Genomic DNA, 21566 nt, shown 5'->3' with positions numbered 1-21566 from the left:
GCTGTCTGTATTTTATTAATTCTTTACATTTCTTTTTACTTAACATTTCTGTCTAGTGCAATCCCCATTATGAAAAAGCTCCATTATTGACTATGCTATCCAGTGTGCATCTTGCCACATGTATGCAATCCTTGAACAGCCGGTCATGGGTGCATACTGTTGTGTGAGATTTGTGCACATTGTGCAGTCGGAAGCCAATGGAACTGTGTCTAAATGAGCAGCTAGCAACACTGAGATCCATTGACAATATGGAAAGGAGTTTGCTGCTCACTGAGCAGCTGCTCACTTGGGTAGATGTGGGGGAGGGTGGTAGTAACATAGTTTTTAAGGTGGAAGGAAGACTAAGTCCATCTAGTTCAACCCATAGCCTAACATGTTGATCCAGAGGAAGGCAAAAAAAACTCATGTGGCAAGACTAAGCTCCACATTGGGGAAAAAAAATTCCTTCCCGACTCCATACGACAATCAGACTAGTTCCTTGGATCAATGAATCTAGTATGTATAACCTGTAATATTATACTTTTCAAGAAAGGCATCTATGCCTTTCTTAAATTTTAACAGTGAATCACTCATTACAACATCATGCGGCAGAGAGTTCCATAGTCTCACTGCTCTTACAGTAAAGAATCCCCGTCTGTGATTATCATTAAACCTTCTTTCCTCCAGACGTAGAAGATGCCCCCTTGTCCCCGTCTCAGGCCTCAGAGTAAAAAGAGCAGTAGAAAGGTCTTTGTACTGTCCCCTCATATACTTGTACATAGTAATAAGATCACCCCTAAGCCTTCGCCTTCTTTTTTCCACAGTATATAACCCCAAGTGTAATAACCTGTCTTGGTATTGCAGACCCCCCAGTCCTCTAATAACCTTGGTCGCTCTTCTCTGCACCCACTCTAGTTTAGCTATGTCTTTCTTATACACCGGAGACCAGAACTGTACACAGTATTCTAAGTGTGGTCGCACTAATGACTTGTATAGAGGTAAAATTATATTCTCCTCATGAACATCTATGCCTCTTTTAATGCATCCCATTATTTTATTTGCCTTTGCAGCAGCTGCCTGACACTGGCCACTAAACGTGAGCTTGTCGTCCACCAATACACCCAGGTCTTTTTCAGTTACAGTTTTGCCCAGTGTTTTACAATTAAGCATATAATTATACATTTTATTTCCTCTGCCCAAGTGCATTACCTTACGTTTATCCCCATTAAGCTCATTTGCCATTTATCAGCCCAAGCTTCTAGTTTACATAGATCCTCCTGTAATATAAAATTGTCCTCCTCTGTATTGATTACCCTGCAGAGTTTAGTGTCATCTGCAAATATTGAAATATTACTCTGTATGCCCCCTACAAGGTCATTAATAAATATGTTAAAACGAAGGGGGCCCAATACTGACCCCTGTGGTACCCCACTGTTAACTGAGACCCAGTCTGAGTGTTTTCCATTAATAACCACCCTTTGTTTCCTATCACTGAGCCAATTTTTAATGCACATACATATATTTTCCCCTATCCCCGTTGTTCTCATTTTATGTATCAACCTTTTGTGTGGAACCGTATCAAAAGCTTTTGAAAAGTCCATATACACAACATCCACTGCATTTCCTTGGTCCAGTCCAGAACTTGCCTCCTCATAAAAACTGATCAGATTAGTCTGACAGGAACGGTCCCTCGTAAACCCATGTTGATATTGGGTCATGAGGTTATTCTTCTTCAGATACTCTATTATAGCATCTCTTAGGAAACCCTCCAGAATTTTACCCACAGTAGAGGTTAAGTTTACCGGCCTATAATTTCCAAGTTCAGTTTTTGTCCCCTTTTTGAATATTGGCACCACATTTGCTATACGCCAGTCCTGTGGTACAGACCCTGCTATTATGGAATCTTTAAAAATTAAAAATAATGGTCTATCTATGACGTTACTTAATTCCTGCAGTACTCGCGGGTGTGTCCCATCCGGACCCGGGGATTTGTCAACTTTAGTGATTTTTAGACGCCACCGTACTTCCTCCTGGGTTAAGCAAGTGACATTTAATGGAGAATTTTTGTCATCACTGATCATGTTTTCTGTCATGCGATTTTCTTGTGTAAATACGGTTGAAAAAAAATCATTTAGCATATTGGCTTTTTCCTCATCCTCATCCGCCATTTCACCCAGACTATTTTTAAGGGGGCCAACACTATCATTTTTTAGTTTTTTTCTATTTATGTAGTTAAAGAATATTTTGCGATTATTTTTACTTTCTCGGACAATAAGTCTCTCTTTCTCAATCTTTGCTGCTTTCATTTGTTTTTTTTACAGAATTTATTTATGTTTTTGTATTTATTTAATGACTCATCACTACCTACTTGCTTTAGTTCTCTAAATGCTTTCTTTTTGTCACTTATTGCGCCCCTTACAGCTCTATTTAGCCATAGTGGTTTCCTCCTATTTCTAGCATGTTTATTCCCAAAGGGTATATATTGTGCACAGGTCCTATTCAGGATGTTAATAAATGTCTGCCATTTGCTTTGTGTAACTTTATGACAGGTTATTATGACTCACCCCCTGGGCCGTGGGGTACTCGGTAGAAGGGCCGGTCGTTGGGGCTGGGGATGTCACAGTGGCAGTGACCCGCTCTGTGATCTAGGGCAGTCAATGAAAAGGGGAATGATTTAATAAAGGGGATTTAAAGCTCTTTAATGTTCGTGACGCCACCTGTGGTATGCGACTAAAGGGAGCCGCCACTGCGGAGCAGGTCCACTGGAGCTGTTGTTAATGCAGCAGAGTTGGTTTAGCTCTCCACAGGTAGAGCTTAGCTCCATGGCAGTGTAGATGATATATGAGGTAGATGTTGCTGTGCAGTATGGTGCAGGGGGATGATGGCGCAGCATTAATTCACAGAGACAGTGGATTGCAGTCTTCAGGGTTTACTCACAGTTGTAAAGTTCCTCAGGTTACACTTTCTGGATTATAACTGCCCACGTCGTCCTGTGCTTACTCAGGGAGGGGTTCAGCAAACCCTCAGGTACCTCCGGAGTATGTAACGGGACCCCCTTCTGTGTGTTCCTTCTGGCCGTCTCCCTGCATGTCACACCCAGTGTCCCAAGCCAGTGACCGCAGACCTTGTCGGGCGATGTTTTCTCTGTCCCCTGAGTCCTCTATGGCCACCTTTTTGGTGAGTTAGATGTGGCTGTTGGCTGCAGCACCTTAAATGCTGCATCCTCCTTTTACCTAGTTGAACGTTGCAATTCTCAGTAGTTAAGGGCCGGTCCCCTCTGCGGCCTGATCCCTCCACGTCCTGGTAGATTCGGGCGTACGGGTGGCCTCCAGCACTTCCTGTGCCCCTAGGATCCCCTCTTTCCTTTTGGAGCCTTCCTTCCTGCTCCTCTCCTTTCTTCAGTCAGTCTCACCTCCTGGGCCTCTCTCCCTAGGCCCTCTTCGCCTGAGCAGAGCTCCTGCTCCCACTCACTGTCCTCCTCGGACTGGAACCCTTCTAGATGGTTCCATCCCTTTTTATACACTTGTCGAAGTGCTCCCCTAAACTCCTTCCTCCACCCACACCAACTACATGGTTCCCCCTCTCTTGGTTCCCCCCACTCCAGCCAGGGACAGGGCTCAGCAGAGGAGCAGCGCATCTTGGGGTTATTTCGTTTGGAAAAACAAAGGCTTAGGGTTGATCTTATTACTATGTACAAGTATATAAGGGGACAGTATAAAGACCTTATACTGATCTTTTTACTCTGAGGCCTGAGATGGGGACGAGGTGGCATCTTCTACGTCTGGAAGAAAGAAGGTTTAATCATAATCACAGATGTGGATTCTTTACTGTAAGAGCAGTGAGACTATGGAACTCTTTGCCGCATGATGTTGTAATGAGTGATTCACTATTAAAATTTATGAAGGGCATGGATGCCTTTCTTGAAAAGTAATATTACAGGTTATATATACTAGATTTCTTGATAGGGCATTGATCCAGGGAACTAGTCTGATTGTCGTATGGAGTCAGGAAGGAATTTTTTTCCCAAATGTGGAGCTTAGTGTTTGCCACGTGGGTTTTTTTTTTGCCCTCCTCTGGATCAACATGTTAGGCTATGGGTTGAACTAGATGGACTTAGTCTTCTTTCAACCTTAAAAATTATGTTCCTACGTTACTATGTTACTGAAACAAATTTTTAATTTAGGCCAGAAATGGCAGTATTTTCTGAAAATGTATATGTGATCCGTGTGACGGAGAAAACACAGTTTTAAATACATGGCCTGTAGGTTACTCTTTTGAACAGCAAACTGGTGTCAATTGTTTCACTGACACACTGAAACAAATTTTTAATGGAGGCCAGAAATGGCAGTATTTTCTGAAAACGTATATGTGATTCATGTGATGGACAAACCACAGTTTTAAATACCTTGCCTGAGGGTAACTATTTTGAACAGCAAACCAGTGTCAATTGATTCACTGACACACTGAATTTTTTTTTAATGGAGGCCAGAAATGGCAGTATTTTCTGAAAACTATCTCATCCCACTACATGCACCACCTACCCCATCCCCTCACATCTACTCCAGTCTCTTTCTTGAGTTGTCACTACTCACCTAACTAAAATCTTCAGCCTCTCCATCTCTTCTGGCATCTTCCCCTCCTCCTTCAAACATTCCATCGTTACTCAATTATTAAAAAAAAACCTTCCTTGACCCTTCCTGCACAAACAACTACAGACCAGTCTCCAATCTTCCCTTCATCTCTAAACTCTTAGAGCTCCTGGTCTACTCCCGCCTTACCAGTTACCTCTCCACTCACTCTCTTCTAGACCCATCACAGTCCAGCTTCCATCCCCTACATTCTACAGAAACTGCACTCAAAGTAAGCAATGACCTTCTGACAGCAAAACGTAATGGTGACTACTCTCTGCTCATTCTTCTTGACCTCTCTGCAGCTTTTGACACCGTTGACCACCACCTCCTACTCTCTATGCTCCACTCAATCGGCATAAAGGATATTGCTCTCTCTTGGTTCTCCTCCTACCTATCTGACCGCTCTTTCAGTGTATCGTTCGCTTGCTCCACTTCTTCCCCCCTTCCTCTCACTATTGGGGCTCCTCAGGGTTCAGTCCTTGGCCCTCTTCTCTTCTCTCTCTACACATCCCCAATTGGACAGGCCATCAGCAAATTTGGTTTTGAGTACCATCTTAATGCTGATGACTCACAACTATACACCTCATCCCCTGACCTTACCCCCACTGTACTACAGAACACCAGTGACTGTCTGGCCACAGTTTCTAACATCATGTCCGCTCTCTATCTGAAACTCAACCTCTCCAAAACTGAACTTCTTCTGCTCCCGCCGTCTACTCACCTCCCTAAATCTGACATCTCTCTCTCCATGTGTGGCTCCATAATAATGCCGAGCCAGCAGGCGCTTTGTCTAGGCGTTGTGTTTGACAACAATCTTTCCTTCACCTTCCATATCCAATCTCTTGCCTGCTCTTGTCGCTTGCACCTGAAGAACAGCTCTAGAATCCGCCCCTTTCTCACCTTGGAAACAGCAAAAACCCTCACTGTTGCCCTGATCCACTCCCGCCTTGGCTACTGTAACTCTCAATTAATTGGCCTCCCCCTCACTCGACTTTCCCCTCTCCAATCCATCATTAATGCTGCAGCCAGGGTCATCTATTTGGCTAACCACTACTCAGACTCCTCCGCTCTGTGCAAGTCATTGCACTGGCTGCCCATGAATTATAGGATCCAATTTAAACTGCTAGTTTTCACCCACAAAGCTCTCCACAGTGTGGCACCCCCCTACATCTTTGCCCTCATTTCTGTTTATCAGCCTACCCATTCTCTATGCTCCGCAAGTGACTTTCGACTAACATCCGCACTAATCCGTACCTCCCACTCCCGGCTCCAAAACTTCTCCCGAGCTGCACCTATTCTTTGGAATGCTCTACACCAAGAAATTAGGACGAACCACAACTTACACAGTTTTAGGCGCTCCCTAAAAACACACCTGTTTAGGGCGGCCTATCACATTCCCAAATCGAAGTCATTTTATATTCTTATAGCCCATCCCTTACTTCTCCAAACATAAATCTCCACCGAACCCAAAAGCCCTACAGATACTGGCTGGTGATGAGCTCATGCAGCCTTTATCTATCCCTCATCCCCTCAAGATGGCTGGACCATAATTGTAAATAAGCCCCTGTACTTTGTGTCACCCCCACCTTATTGTAGATCGTAAGCTCTTACGAGCAGGGTCATCATTTTTTTGCTTTAATTATTGTTTTATCTTTAACTGTTACTTATGACTGTTGTATATGAACCTCTGAATTGTAAAGTGCTGCGGAATATGTTGACGCCATATAAATAAAGATTATTATTATTATTATTATTGAAAACGTATATGTGATACGTGTGACAGAGAAAACACAGTTTTAAATACCTGGCCTGTAGGTAAAGATATTGAACAGCAAACCGGTGTCAATTGCTTGATTGACACACTGAAGCAAATTTTTAATGGAGGCTAGAAATGGCAGTATTTTCAGCGCAATTATATGTGATCCGTGTGACGGACAAACCACAGTTTTAAATAGCTGGAATTTTAGAGCTGTAATATGGAAAGTACCTGGCTGTATTCTGCAGTGCCAACAAGCAAATGGCGCAGAAAAACAGTGATATCTGGATTGCTTTTTAAGCAAATAATGAGGATTTTGATCCAAAAAAAAATTATTCCTGGCCCCTGAGACCTGGGCCTACTTCTAGAAATATCTAACAGCAACAGCAGACAAAACTGGAATGGAGACTCTTGTGCTATGTGCACTCCAGTCTGTTATATACCCTGCCTGCCTGCATATATACACTGCCTGCCTGATATCTTTGCAGCTGGATTAGTGCTCAGAAAGACTTTTGGTGAGATGGATATGTGTCTCTAATATGGTTTGGTACACCTACACTAACTATAAACAAGCAAATATCTCCCTAGCTCAGCAGCACCTCTCCCTACAGTCTGATTCCAGAGTGACTGCGACGAGCATGGTGGCGCCAGGTCTGATATAGACCTGATGACGCTGTACTGCCATCCAGTCACTGTAATGCCACAACCAACATGGCTGCGGCATTACAGTGAGTGGCAGGCAATCCCTGCATGTTCATTGGCTCTGTAAAGAGCTCCAAACATGCAGGGAGAAGACCCGAGCTCCCGCCGAGAAACTCCGGAAATACTCGGCGAGCGCCGAGCATCTTGGGCAGTGAGATGCTCGGGCGACAACCGAGCAGTAGCGAGCATGCTCGCTCATCATTATTTTCAACCTTATCTGGCCATGTGGTGTGTGACACATCATCAGACACATCCTGTTTCATTTATGATGAAGGGACACTGAAAGTCACAAACCTATTCTTAAACGGCCAGCAGTCGGCCCTCGCTATTGTTAGAGAGCCATCAGCCGGCTATGCTTTGTTGTTCCCATTATTAACGAGTGGGTCTCCTATACTGTTATTGCATATGCAGTGACTGAAAGTGCAGCAAAAAATTTGGAGGCACTCCAATGCCCCTTGCAAGAGATGTAGAGATCAGAGAGTCTCCTAAAAACAATGTTCCCATTATTAGGAAGTGGGTCTCCCATAGTTTTTGCCTACGCAGTGAAGTAACGGCTGCCAAAATTTGGAGGAACTCCAATGCCCCTTGCAAGAGACGTAGAGGTCATAGAGCCTCCTAAAAACAATATTCCCATTATTAGGAAGTGGGTCTCCCATAGTGTTTGTCTATGCAGTGAAGCAACGGCTGTCAAAAATTTGGAGGCACTCCAATGCCCCTTGCAAGAGATATAGAGGTCAGAGAGCCTCCTAAAAATGTTATCATTATTAGAACGTGGGTCTCCCATATTGTTTGTCTATGCAGTGAAGAAACGGCTGCCAAGAATTTGGAGGAGCTCCAAACCCCTTGCAAGAGACATAGAGGTCAAAGAGCCTCATAAAAGCAATGTTCCCTTATTAGGAAGTGGGTCTCCCATAGTGTTTGTCTATGCAGTTTGCCTATGCCAAAAATTTGGAGGAACTCCAATGTCCCTTGCAAGAGGCGTAGAGGTCAGAGAGCCTCCTAAAAATAATGTTTCCATTATTAGGAAGTGGGTCTCCCGTAGTGTTTGCCTACGCAGCTTGCCTATGAAAAAATTTGGAGGAACTCCAATGTCCCTTGCAAGAGACGTAGATATGTTGATATGTAACCATATGGTACATATGGTGGAGGATAAGGATGCGGAGGAGGAGGACAAGAGTAAACAGACAAAATCATTAAGCGTATGCCTATGTCTGGGTATGAAGACATAGGTGCATGGGAATAGAGTTAGACCTCCGTAAAAAGACACTGCATTTGAGTTTATGTTACGCTGCTATCATTCGGTGGTGTTGACAAGTCTGGCCCAATCCAGCCCTTGTTCATTTTTATAAGAGTCAGTCTGTCAGCAGTTTTAGCACTAAAAACCAGTTTTAGCACTAAAAACCCTCTCTGACAAAACGCTAGCGACAAGGTTGGCCAGGACCTCCAAGGTGTAGAGAGCCAGTTCATGTCACGTGTCCAGCTTGGATACCCAAAAATTATAAGGCACAGAGGAATAATGGAGGACGTTAGTATGGTTGACAAGGTACTCCCTCACCATCTTCCCAAACTTTGCACTCCTTGCGAGAGTACCCCCCCGCCTCAGGGCCTGTGCGATGGGAGGGTCTGAGAAAACTGTCCTAGAACTTTGACAGTGTTCTCCTGTCTCTGCTGGATTGCATTTGTGACTTTCTTGTCTGTACTCCTTGGTTGTCCAACATAGTAACAATGTTTTTAAGGTTGAAGGAAGACTAAGTCCATCTAGTTCAACCCATAGCCTAACATGTTGATCCAGAGGAATGCAAAAAAAAAACCCATGTGGCAAACACTAAGCTCCACATTGGGGAAAAAAATTCCTTCCTGACTCCACATACGGCAATCAGACTAGTTCCCTGGATCAACGCCCTATCAAGGAATATAGTATATATAACCTGTAATATTATACTTTTCAATAAGGCATCCTGGATCTTCTTAAATTTTAGTAGTGAATCACTCATTACAACATCATGTGGCAGAGAGTTCCATAGTCTCACTGCTCTTACAAAAAGAATCCGCGTCTGTGATTATGATTAAACCTTCTTTCCTCCAGAACTGTGACCTCTGCTGCCCGCATTTTCAGATAGGAATTTTTTCACTAATTCTGCAACAAGGGCCTTCTCGTACTGCCTCATTTTATTAGGCCTGTCCTGCAAAGGAATAAGAGACATAAAGTTTTCCCTGTAGCGTGGGTCTAGAAGCATCCCCAACCAGTAATGACTGTCACCCAAAATTTGGACAATATGAGGGTCACAGGAAAAGCAGCATAACATAAACTCAGCCATGTGTGCCAGACTTCAAAGAGGCAAGATTTCCTTGTCCTCACCAAGAGGACGACTGACCATGCTCTCCTCCTCATCGTCCTCCTCTTCCTCCTCCTCTCTGTCCTAAGGCCATCCACGCTGAACAGACGGTATGGCAGTTGTGCAGGTAGTACCGTCTATAGAGCAGGAAACTGGCTCCTGTTCTTCCTCCTCCTCCTTCTCCTCCTCATTGTCACCAAATCCACATTGGGATGAGATGAGGCTGTTCTGTGTGTAATCACCCTGTATGGTTCCTTGCTCCATCTCATCGTGTTCTGCCTGCAATGCATCCTCTTAAATTGAGAGCAGAGAGTGTTTCAGAAGACGGAGAAGTGGGATGGTTATGCTAATTATGGCGCCATCGCCGCTCACCATCTTGGTGTAGTCCTCAAAGTTTTGGAGGATGGTACCACGAGGTTAAGCACATGGGCCAGGCATGGTACGTGTGTGAGCTCGCCTTACCTCAGAGCTGCCGCTAGGTTCGTGCTATTGTCACACACGACCATGCCTGGCTGTAGGTTCAGCGGTGTCAGCCACAGATCTGCCTCCTCTTTCAGACCTGTTCACAACTCTTCAGCGTTGTATGGTTTGTCACCTAAGCATATTAGCTTCAGTACAGCCTGTTGCCACTTGGCCATGGCATTGCTGCAGTGCTTCCAGCTTGCTACTGATGTGGTCATTTCGGAGATGGGTGCTGAAGAGGAGGAGAAGGTGCAGGAGCTGTAGAATGTGGGGGCAACCCTGATTAATCCAGAGCCCGCAATCCTCAGTGTCGGGAGGACGTGTTCCGTCCCAAGGTCCAACTGGGTCCTGGCTTCCACTATATTAACCCAGTGTGCCGTCAGCGAGATGTACTGTCCCTGCCCACAAGCACTTGTTCACGTGTCAATGGGAAGGTGGACTTTCCCAGTAACTGCGTTGTTGAGGGCACCACTAATGTTATGGGACATGTGCTTGTGCAATGCGGGGATGGCACACCGAGAGAAATAGTGGCGGCTGGGTACCGACTATCGAGGGACGGCCACCACCATGAGGTTGCGGAAAGCTTACGTCTACATGAGCCTAAAAGGCAACCTTTCCAGCGCAAGCATTTGCCAAATGTGTGAATTTAGTAGTGTGGCCTGTGGGGCGTTAGCTGCGTATTTGCGCTTACGTTCAAAAGACAGGGGTAGGGACAACTGAATGCTGTACTGGGACAAGGACCTGCTTGCTGATGGTGCTAGTTGAGAGTGTTCAATGACTGGTGCAGGGCGGGAGGCATCTTGGCATGCGCCATGGACAGGGGATTTGCGTGCACACACAACAGTGGAACAAGCAGTGGTGTCACCCGCAGACACTGTTGTTTGCCCCTGGGGTTCGGCCCACTTAGCCGCGTGCTTTGCTGCCATGTGCCTGATCATGCTGGTGGTGTTGAAGTTGTTCAGGCTGCTAGTTTTGCTACCCCTGCTGATGCTGGCTTGGCAGGTGGTGCAAATGGCCTTTTTGGGGTTTTCGGCAGAGTCTTTAAAAAACAACCAGACTCGGCAAGACCTAACAGTTGTAATGGCAACTTCCATAGTGTTGATGTTACGATGGAACGGTCTGCAGCCACCACACTGCTTGTTCTTGCCTATTGTGGTGCTATGCCTCCCTCCCCCTGTGTGCTGCTGTCCTCGCTCTTCATGTCACCTTGCCAGGTTGGGTCAGTGACTTCATCGTCCACCACCTCATCTTCCACTTCAGCACCCTGGTCCTCCTCCTGACTTTCTGGCAATTGTGTCTCATCATCATCCACCTCTTGTGACAGTTTCCCACCGTCACCTTCGCGTGACCATGCCTGCTCAAATATTTGGGCATCGCTACATGCAATCTCCCTTTGTCCTGCTTCAAGTGGACCGAGCGAGAGGCCCGAATCTATAAATAGAATAGTGAACAGGTCTTCGGAGTGTCCAAGTGTGGGATCAGTTGCCTCCGAGCATTCGGCATCGTGGGAGGAAGGAGGATCAGGGTGAGGAATATTCAGTCCAGACTCACGGCTACTGATACTTGACTGTGTGGAAGACACGGTGGTGGTGGTGGGTAAGTGACTGGAAGAATTATCTGCTATCCAACCAATAACCTTTTCACACTGCTCTGTGTTCAATAGTGGTGTTCTGCGGTTCCCTATTAATTGGGACAGGAAGGTCGGGCGAGAAGATGTGGGTGTTTGTTGTGGCACAATTTCAACTTGCCCACGGCCTCGACCTCGTCCTCTGCATGCACCATCATCACCATCACATCCACTTCTCCGTCCCTTGCCACGCACCTTGCCCATTTTAAATGGAGGACAATATTTTCCAGGTTCACTACAAATGGCTGGATTTGAACCGCAGGGATATGTGATAGGTGTAACGGAAAACCTCAGTTTTAAATAGCTGGCATGTAGGTTACTATTTTTCACAGCGACCTGGTGTCAATAACTTCACTGACACACTGCAACAAAATTTAAATGGAGGCCAGAAATAGCTAAATTTGGAGCGAACTTGTATATAATATGTGTGACGGAAAACCACAGTTTAAAATAGCTCGCCTGCAGGTTACTATTTTTCACAGCGACCTGGTGTCAATAACATCACTGACACACTGCAACAAAATTTAATTAGAGGCCAAAAATGGCTGAATTTGGAGCGAACTTGTATGTGATACGTGTGACGAAAAAACAGTTTTAAATGGCTGGCCTGTAGGTAACTATTTTTCACAGCGACCTTGTGTCAATAACTTCACTGACACACTGCAACAAAATTTACATGGAGGCCAGAAATGGCTGAATTTGGAGCGAACTTGTATGTGATACGTGTGACGGAAAACCACAGTTTTAAATAGCTGGCCTGTAGGTTACTATTTTTCACAGCAACCTGGTGTCAATAACTTCACTGACACACTGCAACAAAATTTAAATGGAGGCCAATATTTTCCACATTCACTACAAATTTCTGGATTTTTATCGCTGTAACATGGAAAGAATCTGGCTGTATTCTGATGTGGCAACAAGCAAATGGAGCAGAGAAACTGTGTTCTCTGGATTGCTTTTTAACCAAATAATCAGGATTAAGATTAAAAAAATAATTATCCCTGGCCCCTGATACTTGGGGCTATTTGTAGAAATATCTGTAACAGAAGCTGCAGACAGAACTGGAATGGAGCCACTTGTGATGTATTATACACTGCAGTCTGTCACATACACCGCCTGCCTGCCTAGCTCTGATATATATACTGTATACATATATATATATATATATATATATATATAGTGGAATACCTGGACTAACAGAACGTTCAATGGACCCTCTTGCTATATGCACTGCAGTCTGCCACATACACTGCCTACCTGCCTAATTCCTGCTATCACCACTGATTATATGCAGCTGGATTAGTCCTCAGATGGACTGTTAGTTCAGATGGATATTATAGATATATGTTGTGTAATACCTATACTAACTCTAAACAAGCAAATCTCTCCCTGACGCAGCAGCACCTCTCCCTACTCTGCCTGATTCCGGGGTAGACTCTGTGACGAGCATGGAGGTGCCCGGTCTTATATACATCTGATGATGCTGTGCGGCCAGCCAATCACTGAAATGCCACAACCAACATGGCTATGGCAATACATTGTGTGGCAGGTAATCCCTGCATGTTCATTGACTCTTTAAAGAGCGCCAAACATGCAGTGAGTCTCCATCTATTGGATTGGCTGTAGTGGAAGAGGTGTCAGTCCCCATTATACTACTAATATTCTAGTGAAATTGATGCCACTTTGGTGGTTTTAGGCCCAAATGTTTTCAAATGGGAACAGTCCTGCTTGGGTCTCGATCTACTGGGTTGGCTGTAGAAGAAGAAGTATCGGTCCTAATTATACTATTTTACTGTACTGAAATTGATGCCACTTCGGTGCTATTATGAATACTCCTGATTGGGTCTCCATGTGCTGTGTTGACTGCGATAAAATGTGGACCAGCGGACGTCAACAACCATCAACTGCCCCATCAACCACATCCTCTGCTTCTTCTTCCTCCTCTGTTACCATGCCAAGGATTGGCACTCAGGTCTCCCACTGCAGAACCTCTGCTTCTCTACCTGATCCAGTCAGGCTGAGTGAGAGCCCGTCAGCTGTAATGGAAGCGGACATGCATGCTGTATTTGTTTCACCGAGCACACCACATGTTTCTCAATCCAACATAACATGTCCCACTACACAGGGCCGGCTCCAGGTTTGTGTGGGCCCCGGGCGAAAGAGTCTCAGTGGGCCCCTTTAACACATACCACGATTCATGATGCACAGATATCGCAGAGAAATATATATATAGTACAATGCCAAAGATTTCACTTCTTACTGTAAGAATCCTCCTGTTTGTTTTTTCTATCTTGTGTTTTGCGGTCACGTGACCATCTGCCTTTATATTCCAGATCTGCCCTTCTGGTTGTGCTGGACTTCAGTGTTTGACTGTTTCTCTATCCTGGTGCTTCGGTGCCTTTCTCTGTCAAGTTCGATTGGTCCTCTGGGACCTCTAGTACATTTTGTCAGTTTGTCTATTTGTGTTCTGCAACAACTTCTGTTTAGGAGGTATCCCATTTTTGTCCCAGTCCTTAGTTCTTTTAGGGACCTTTCCCTTAATTCTATAGGTCTTCGTTCAGACTAGCCGAGGACTAAGGCGGGTCTGTTCACTAGGAACAGGCAGCCCACTATATCGTAGGGATTCAGCTTAGTCTTACTGTAGGGACAGCTTTCCGCTATCTTTCCTTAGTACATGTTGCAGATCATAACAGTAAGTCCAGCCCAAAAAACTAAAAGGAAATAAATTCGGGGATCAGTATGGTTTCTGTCCAGGATTTGGCTCAATGCCTGCAGGGATTGTCTCTGGAGTTGGCCGAGCTTCAGCAAAACGTGAGTAGCTGTTCTGGAGCGCATTTTGACGAACCCAAGGTAGGACTGCCTGATGTTTTTTATGGTAAACAGCAAGATTTTTTTTCCTTTAAAAATGCTTGTTTGTTATATTTTTGTTTGAGACCAAGATCCTCTGGGAATGAATCACACTGCATTGGTTTTATTATGTCACTTTTGCGCAATGAACCACACGGGTGGGCCTTTTTTTCTCCAGCCTAATGTTCCGTGTTTAAGGTCTGTTGAAGAATTTTTTTCTGCTATGGGGCTATTATATGACGATCCTGATTGAATCTCACCTGCTGAATCAGAACTTAGACGTTTGAATCAGGAGTCAGATGATGTTGAAAATTATTGCACACACTTCAGGAGATGGGCTTCAGAAGTTAAGTGGAATGATCCTGCGCTGAGATGTTTATTTCTTGCTGGTCTGAGTGAAAGGGTTAAGGATTTGCTAATTGCATTCCCTGCACCTGAGACTCTGCAGGATGCTATGCAGTTAGCTGTTCGTATAGACAGGACACTGAGGTGCAGGCTCAATGATGTAAAGACTCCTGTAATGCCAGGTCCTAGTCCCCAGAAAATCTGCTCTGATGGCGGGGAACCGATGGAGGTTGGGGGGATGTCACTCCACTCTCAGGAAAGAGACCGGAGGTTCGCCGACGGATTGTGTCTTTATTGTGATAAAGCTGACCATTTGATTAAGTATTGTGAGCGTCGTTTGAGTAAAGAAAAAAAAAGGTCAGTTATGCCCGTATTGCATGTTTACACTCTGCAGGAGTATTTCTTTTTGGGGATACTACTCTGCAGGGAGATTTGATTGAATTTTAGGTATTTGTGGATTGTGGTTCAACACTTAATGTGATTGATAAAGGGTTTTTGGAAAACCTTAAATTGAAATCCAAACCTTTGTCATCACCTATTTCTGTGGTTGCAATTGATGACACTCCTTTGAAATGTATTACTCACAGGACTGCTACATTTCCCCTCACTATCAATGGAGTTCACCAAGAAATTTTGGACTTGGCTGTTTTGGATAATTTGCCCTCTCCAGTTGTTCTAGGAATGCCTTGGTTAAAACTGCACAATCCTTTACTGGACTGGTCTACTAATGTGATTAAGTCTTGGAGTCTGAAGTGCTATGATTAATGTTGTAATGGTTGCATTGCGGCTGTGGCAAAGGGGAATTACCGGTACCTATTGAAGATTTTTGGAGGGTTTTTTTGGAGGAGGAATCACAAGTTTTACCTCCTCATAGGGATTATGATTGCGCCATTGAGTTTGTTCTGGGTGCTACTCTACCCAAAAGTCGCTAGTTTAATCTGACTATCCCTGAAAAGAAAGGCCTTGGAGGAGTACATACAGACTAGCCTGGCTGCAGGTCACATTAGACCTTCTAAGTCGCCTGTGGCAGTTGGATTCTTTTTTGTTAAACAAAAGGACGGCGGTTTACTTCCATGTCTGGATTTTCGTGAAATTAATAAGATTACTGTACGCAATTCCTGACTTGTTTAACTAGTTAGTCGGAGCCAAGTGGTTCTCCAAAATTTTTCTCCGGGGGGCATACAATTTGTTACGAGTGAAGGAGGGTGATGAATGGAAAACTGCTTTTAACACTCCGGTAGGTCATTTTGAGAATCTGGTGATGCCTTTTGGTCTTACCAATGCACCTGCATTTTTTCAGAACCTTATTAATGACATCCTGAGACCTTTGATTGGTAAGAATGTGGTTGTGTATTTGGATGACAATTTGATTTATTCACCAGATCTAGAGTACCATTGGCAGAGTGTACGTGAAGTTTTGCAGTTATTGAGTGATAATTCACTCTTTGCTAAGCTGGAGAAATGTGAGTTTGCTGTGCAGAAAATTAGTTTTTTTGGGCTACATTGTCTCCAGCGAGGGCTTTGAGATGGACCCTGTGAAGTTTCAGGCTGTGCAGGAATGGCCTAGACCTATTGGTTTGAAATCTATACAGAGATTTTTGGGTTTTGCCAATTATTACAGGAAATTCATTAAGAATTTTCCTGTAATTGTTAAACCTCTAACCAATCTCACCAGGAAAGGTGCAAATACGGCCCAGTGGGCTACTGAGGCCATTGAAGCGTTTGAGAATGTCAAAGAGACAAAGAGAGGTTAAGTTCTGCCCCTATCCTTATGCAGCCTGATGAAACCACGCCTTTTTTGGTCGAGGTCGATGCTTCATCAGTGGGGGTCGGAGCAGTTTTGTCTCAGGACAACAAGGGTGGAATACATCCTTGTGCCTTCTTTTCTAAAAAAATTTCGGAAACCGAACTGAATTATGATGTTGGAAATCGGGAGTTGCTGGCTATTAAACTTGCGTTTGAACATTGGCGTCATTTTTTGGAAGGTGCTAGATTTCCTATTCAGTTTTTCACAGATCATAAGAATTTGATCTATCTGGATGCTACCAAGCGCTTGAATGCCCGTCAAGCTAGATGGGCACTTTTTTTTTCTCGGTTTCATTTTTCTGTTACCTATATCCCTCGTACTAAGAATGTTAAAGCCGATGCTTTATCTCGCAGCTTCTCTCCTACGGTCGGTGCCGAGTAGAAGGAGAACATTTTACAGAAAGGAGTTGTCGTGGTGGCTTTGGACTCCATTTTGGAGAATGGGATTTTGAAAACTCAAGATGATGCTCCATCTAACACTCCCCATGGGAGGTTGTTTGTGCCTAGAGCCTTTAGGAGAGATTTGTTTGTGGATTGTCATGAGTCTCAGTTGGCAGGTCATCCAGGAATTTCGGAGACTAAGAGACTTATCAGTCACAGTTTTTGGTGGCCTGGATGGCAAAAGGAAGTCATCAAGTGGGTGCGTCAGTGTACTGTGTGTGTGCTAGGTCAAAGGCTTCATATACTCCTGCTGCGGGGTTGCTTTTCCCTCTGTATGTTCCTAGTGCGCCTTGGACGCATCTCACAATGGATTTTATTACTGATCTTCCTGTGTCCGAGGGTTTTACTGTCATCTGGGTGGTCATGAACCTTTTTAGTAAGATGTGTCATTTGGTTCCATTCCTTAAGTTGCCCTGCGCCAAGACACTCGCTAAGTCGTTTGTTAAAGAGATTGTCAAGCTCCATGGCGTTCCCACGAATATTGTTTCTGATAGAGGACCTCAGTTTGTGGCTCGCTTTTATCGTGCTTTTTGTGACAGGTTGGGAGTCCATTTGTCATTTTCGTCTGGTTATCATCCTGAGTCTAATTGACAGACTGAAAGAAAGAACCAGGATGTTGAAAAGTTTTTGCGTTGTTTTGTGGCAGACAATCAAGAGGTGTGGTCTGAGTTTCTGCCTCTCGCGGAATTTGCTCTTAACAATCATACATGCTCCTCTGCTAGGTGTTCTCCTTTTTTTTGTTGTACTGGGAGACATCCGTCTTTTGGTTCGTTCTCCAAATTGGGGTTTTCGGTGCCGGAGGAGGAGAATTTTTCCAGTGATTTGGAGAGAGTTTGAACTAATGTACGTTGCAACCTTCAAGAGGCTAACAAGAAGTCCAAGAAGTATTTTGACAGGAAACTTAAAGACGTTTTGTTTACTGTGGGTGACATTGTTTGGTTGTCCTCGAAGAACCAGCGGTTGAGGATTCCCTCTAAAAAACTGGGTCCTAAGTTTCTGGGTCCATTTAAAGTGCTTCAGGTTGTTAACCCGTCTGCTATTAGGCTGGATGTCCCTACTTCCTGGAAGATTACTCCTGTGTTTCTTGTTTCCTTGTTGAAAATGGCTGACGTATCTGATAGGGATTCCACTGTCACAGTTCCTCCTGTGGTGGAAGACGGCGAATATGAAATTTCTCGTATCTTGAATTCTAGATGGCATAGAGGGAGATTACAGTATCTTGTCTCCTGGAAGGGTTTCGGTCCCGAAGACAACTCCTGGGTAAGGATGGATGATGTCTCTGCTCCTAGGCTTGTTAAAGCTTTCCACAGGAGGTTTCTGGATAGGCCTGGGCCTGGAGGATCCGGAGGATCCTCATAAAAGAGGGGGTACTGTTAGAACCCTCATCTTTGTTTTTTCTATCTTCTGTTTTGCGGTCACGTGACCATCTGCTTTTATATTTCAGCTCCGTCCTTCTGGCTGTGCTGGACTTCAGTGTTTGACTGTTTCTCTAGCCTGGTGCTTCGGTGCCTTTCTCTGTCAAGTTCGCTTGGTCCTCTGGGACCTCTAGTACATTTTATCAGTTTGTCTTTTTGTGTTCTGCAACAACTTCTGTTTAGGAGGTGTCTCATTTTTGTCCCAGTCCTTAGTCCTTTTAGGGACCTCTCCCTTAATTCTATAGATCTCCGTTCAGACTAGCCGAGGACTAAGGCGGGTCTGTTCACTAGGAACCGGCAGCCCGCTACATCGTAGGGATTCAGCTTAGTCTTACTGTAGGGACAGCTTTCCCCTATCTTTCCTTAGTACATGTTGCAGATCATAACACTTACATTACATGAGTGATATCTATTGTAAATTCTACAATAGCTCAGAAACTGGCGAATCTTTCCATACAGAATACTGGCCCCCATAAAATGCTCCATAGAGGATACCGGCCCCCATAAAATGCTCCATACAGCATACTGGCCCCATATAACACTCCATGCAGAATACTGGCCCCCATATAACGCTCCATGCAGGCTGTTCCCCCCACATAATGCCTTATGCAGGCTGTTCCCCCCACATAATGCCTCAAGCAGGCTGTTCCCCCCACATAATGCCTCATGCAGGCTGTTCCCCTCACATAATGCCCCATGCAGGCTGTTCCCCCCATATAATGCCCCATGCAGGATGTCACCCCCCCTCCCTTATAATGCCCCATGCAGGATGTCACACACACCCCCTTCCTTATAATGCCCCATGCAGGATGTCACACACCCCCATATAATGCCCCATGCAGGATGTCACCCCCCTCCCTTATAATGCCCCATGCAGGATGTCAGACACACCGACGGTTAGTGTGCCCCCCGCCTGCTCAGGGCCCCGGCATTTGCCCGGGTACGCCGGGTCATGACGCCGGCCCTGCCCCTACACTTCACTCACGGATCAGCAGTTTGTCCGTTACACCGTACTCCACCCTCTCTCAGCACTGCAGCCAACCCTTGGTCCCGCATTTGTGGTTACGTAAAAGATTGTTTCATCCTACACATGACAAAGCTAAGAGGTTGAACTCTACCATCTCCAATCTGTTGGCCACAGAAATGGTGGTGTCAGGCCCTAATTTTTTGAACCTTGAACACTTCGGTATGGCTGTTTTTTTTTACTGAGGAGGTAACCGGAGAACCTGGAGGAAAACCCCGCAAACATGGGGAGAACATGCAAACTACTTGCAGATGTTGTCCTCTATCATCATAAAGGAGTTAGCTCATTGTCTAGGAGACCGACCACCGCTGCTGTCTACCTTGTGAACATTGTGTTGAAGCTTGCAAGGTGTCACGGGTTTACCATGAAAGAGAGGAGACAGAAGACCACAGCGTCTGATTCCTCCCACTTCTGCAGTCATTAAAAATAAGCCTTTCGCCTTCACATTAATCGGTGCAGGGGTTAATCTGCTCAGTTGTGAGCTCCTGGAAGCTTAATGTGATTTAGGCTCTCGACAGATTTGTCCTGTGCATCTCCCCTACTGTGATAATGCTGTACCCACACACATCCAACTGTCGCCTACGGTGGAAACATTTAAAAGGCATACAATCTGCGGTAAGCCTCGCTCCAGCATACCGCTGCACGACTAGCTGTACCCTGACCTACTGTATCCTCACCTATCCTTTATAGATTGTTTGTGCGCCTTCGCGGCAGGGTTCTCTCTCCTCTTGTACCAGTCGATGAGTCACCGACAGTGATACCTTTTCACATGTAAAGCAACAAGGAATAAATATAGCTGTAATAGTAATAATTATAGTATTTGTACTCTGGGTCAATTGATGGCACTTTCTAGGTGTCTACCCCTAATTTCATGTGTTTAGGCAGCTTTTGGGCCCATTTGAAGGTGTTGTGTATGCTTTTTTTTTGTCCCCCATCGAATCCTATGGCTTGCGGTAACGTTCGACGATCATTTGATGAATAAATTGGCGAATATTGCAAATTTAGCGATCATAATCTGAATCGAATATTGAAACATTCGCTCATTTCTAGTCCTGAACTGTGGATAAGAACTTGCAGCTTTTAGCACAACTGGATGATTCTATGTCCCATTAAATATCTGTATAATTATAATCCCCCATAATAAAGATCCTATTATTATTTGCTGCCTTTTTAATTTGTTCCAGCATTTCATCTTCTACCTGCTCAGCTATATAAGGAGGCTTGTAACAAACTCCAATTAAAAGCTTTCCATTATGGCCATCCCTATGTACATTAACCCAGACTGATTCTACATTGTCGCAGCTTTCCCCAATGTTGTCATTGAGCACAGGTTTTAAGTTGGATCTTACAAAAAAAAATGCACACCCCTCCACCTTTTTTGTCTTTCTTGTCCTTTCTAAATGTAGTGTATCCCTCCATATTTGTCACCCAGTCATGGCTTTCATCCAGCCAGGTTTCCGTAAACCAACCACATCATATTCCGTGAATGACATAAGAGTCTCCAGTTCAGCCATTTTGTTTGCGAGACTTCTTGCATTTGCCAGCTGACTTTTAATACTATTAGCACATTTGTTACTCCTACTCAGCTCCCTACTTTCTATAACCCCTGCTGTCCAACTCTCTCTCTGTCTACTCTTTCTATCCCCTTATTAGCATAAATACCCTCCCTCCCCCAGATCCTAGTTTAAAAGCTCCTCCATCCGTCTGACCATTTTTTACCCCAGCATAGCTGCACCCTTCCCATTGAGATGCAGCCAGTCCCTACCCGTGTTTTTATCCTTAATTTTTTGTACCAATACTAATCTATGAAACTTATTTTTTTGCCATCTGAGTGTGGATGAGCATAAAAGCAAGTTGAGCTGCTGCATGTGGTATCAGGGCTCCAGACACAGCAGACCTACACCGATCCCTCACCCACCTCATCTTAATTTGAAGTTAAATTCAAAGCTGTAAATGCTGGCCCAGTCCCTGATACCTCATGCATGGCCCATGGCTGATTGCTGCTGTACTATTATAAAATTTGTACTGTGGGTCAATTGATGCCACTTTCCTGGTGTGTGCCCCTAATTTGATGCTTTGTTAGCTTTTGGGCCCATTTGAAAGTGTTGTGCTTTCGTTTGGTTTTGCCTCCCATTGAATGCAATGGGGTTCAGATATGTTTAATGAATGTTCGACAACTTAATCGGCAAATATTG

General features: G+C 44.6%; 1 protein-coding gene across 2 annotated transcripts in view; it reads left to right on the top strand.

Moving 5' to 3' along the window:
• Positions 1–21566, top strand: part of SPON1 (spondin 1) — a 1048567-nt gene that overhangs the window by 929091 nt on the left and 97910 nt on the right. The window lies entirely within an intron of this gene.

The sequence above is a fragment of the Phyllobates terribilis genome, unplaced genomic scaffold, assembly GCF_046119375.1.
Source record: "Phyllobates terribilis strain yellow unplaced genomic scaffold, ASM4611937v1 Scaffold_75__1_contigs__length_6962009, whole genome shotgun sequence".
Classification (NCBI taxonomy): domain Eukaryota; kingdom Metazoa; phylum Chordata; class Amphibia; order Anura; family Dendrobatidae; genus Phyllobates; species Phyllobates terribilis.
The sequence above is the reverse complement of the archived record's forward strand: the minus strand, read 5'-3'. Positions and strand labels throughout refer to the sequence as shown.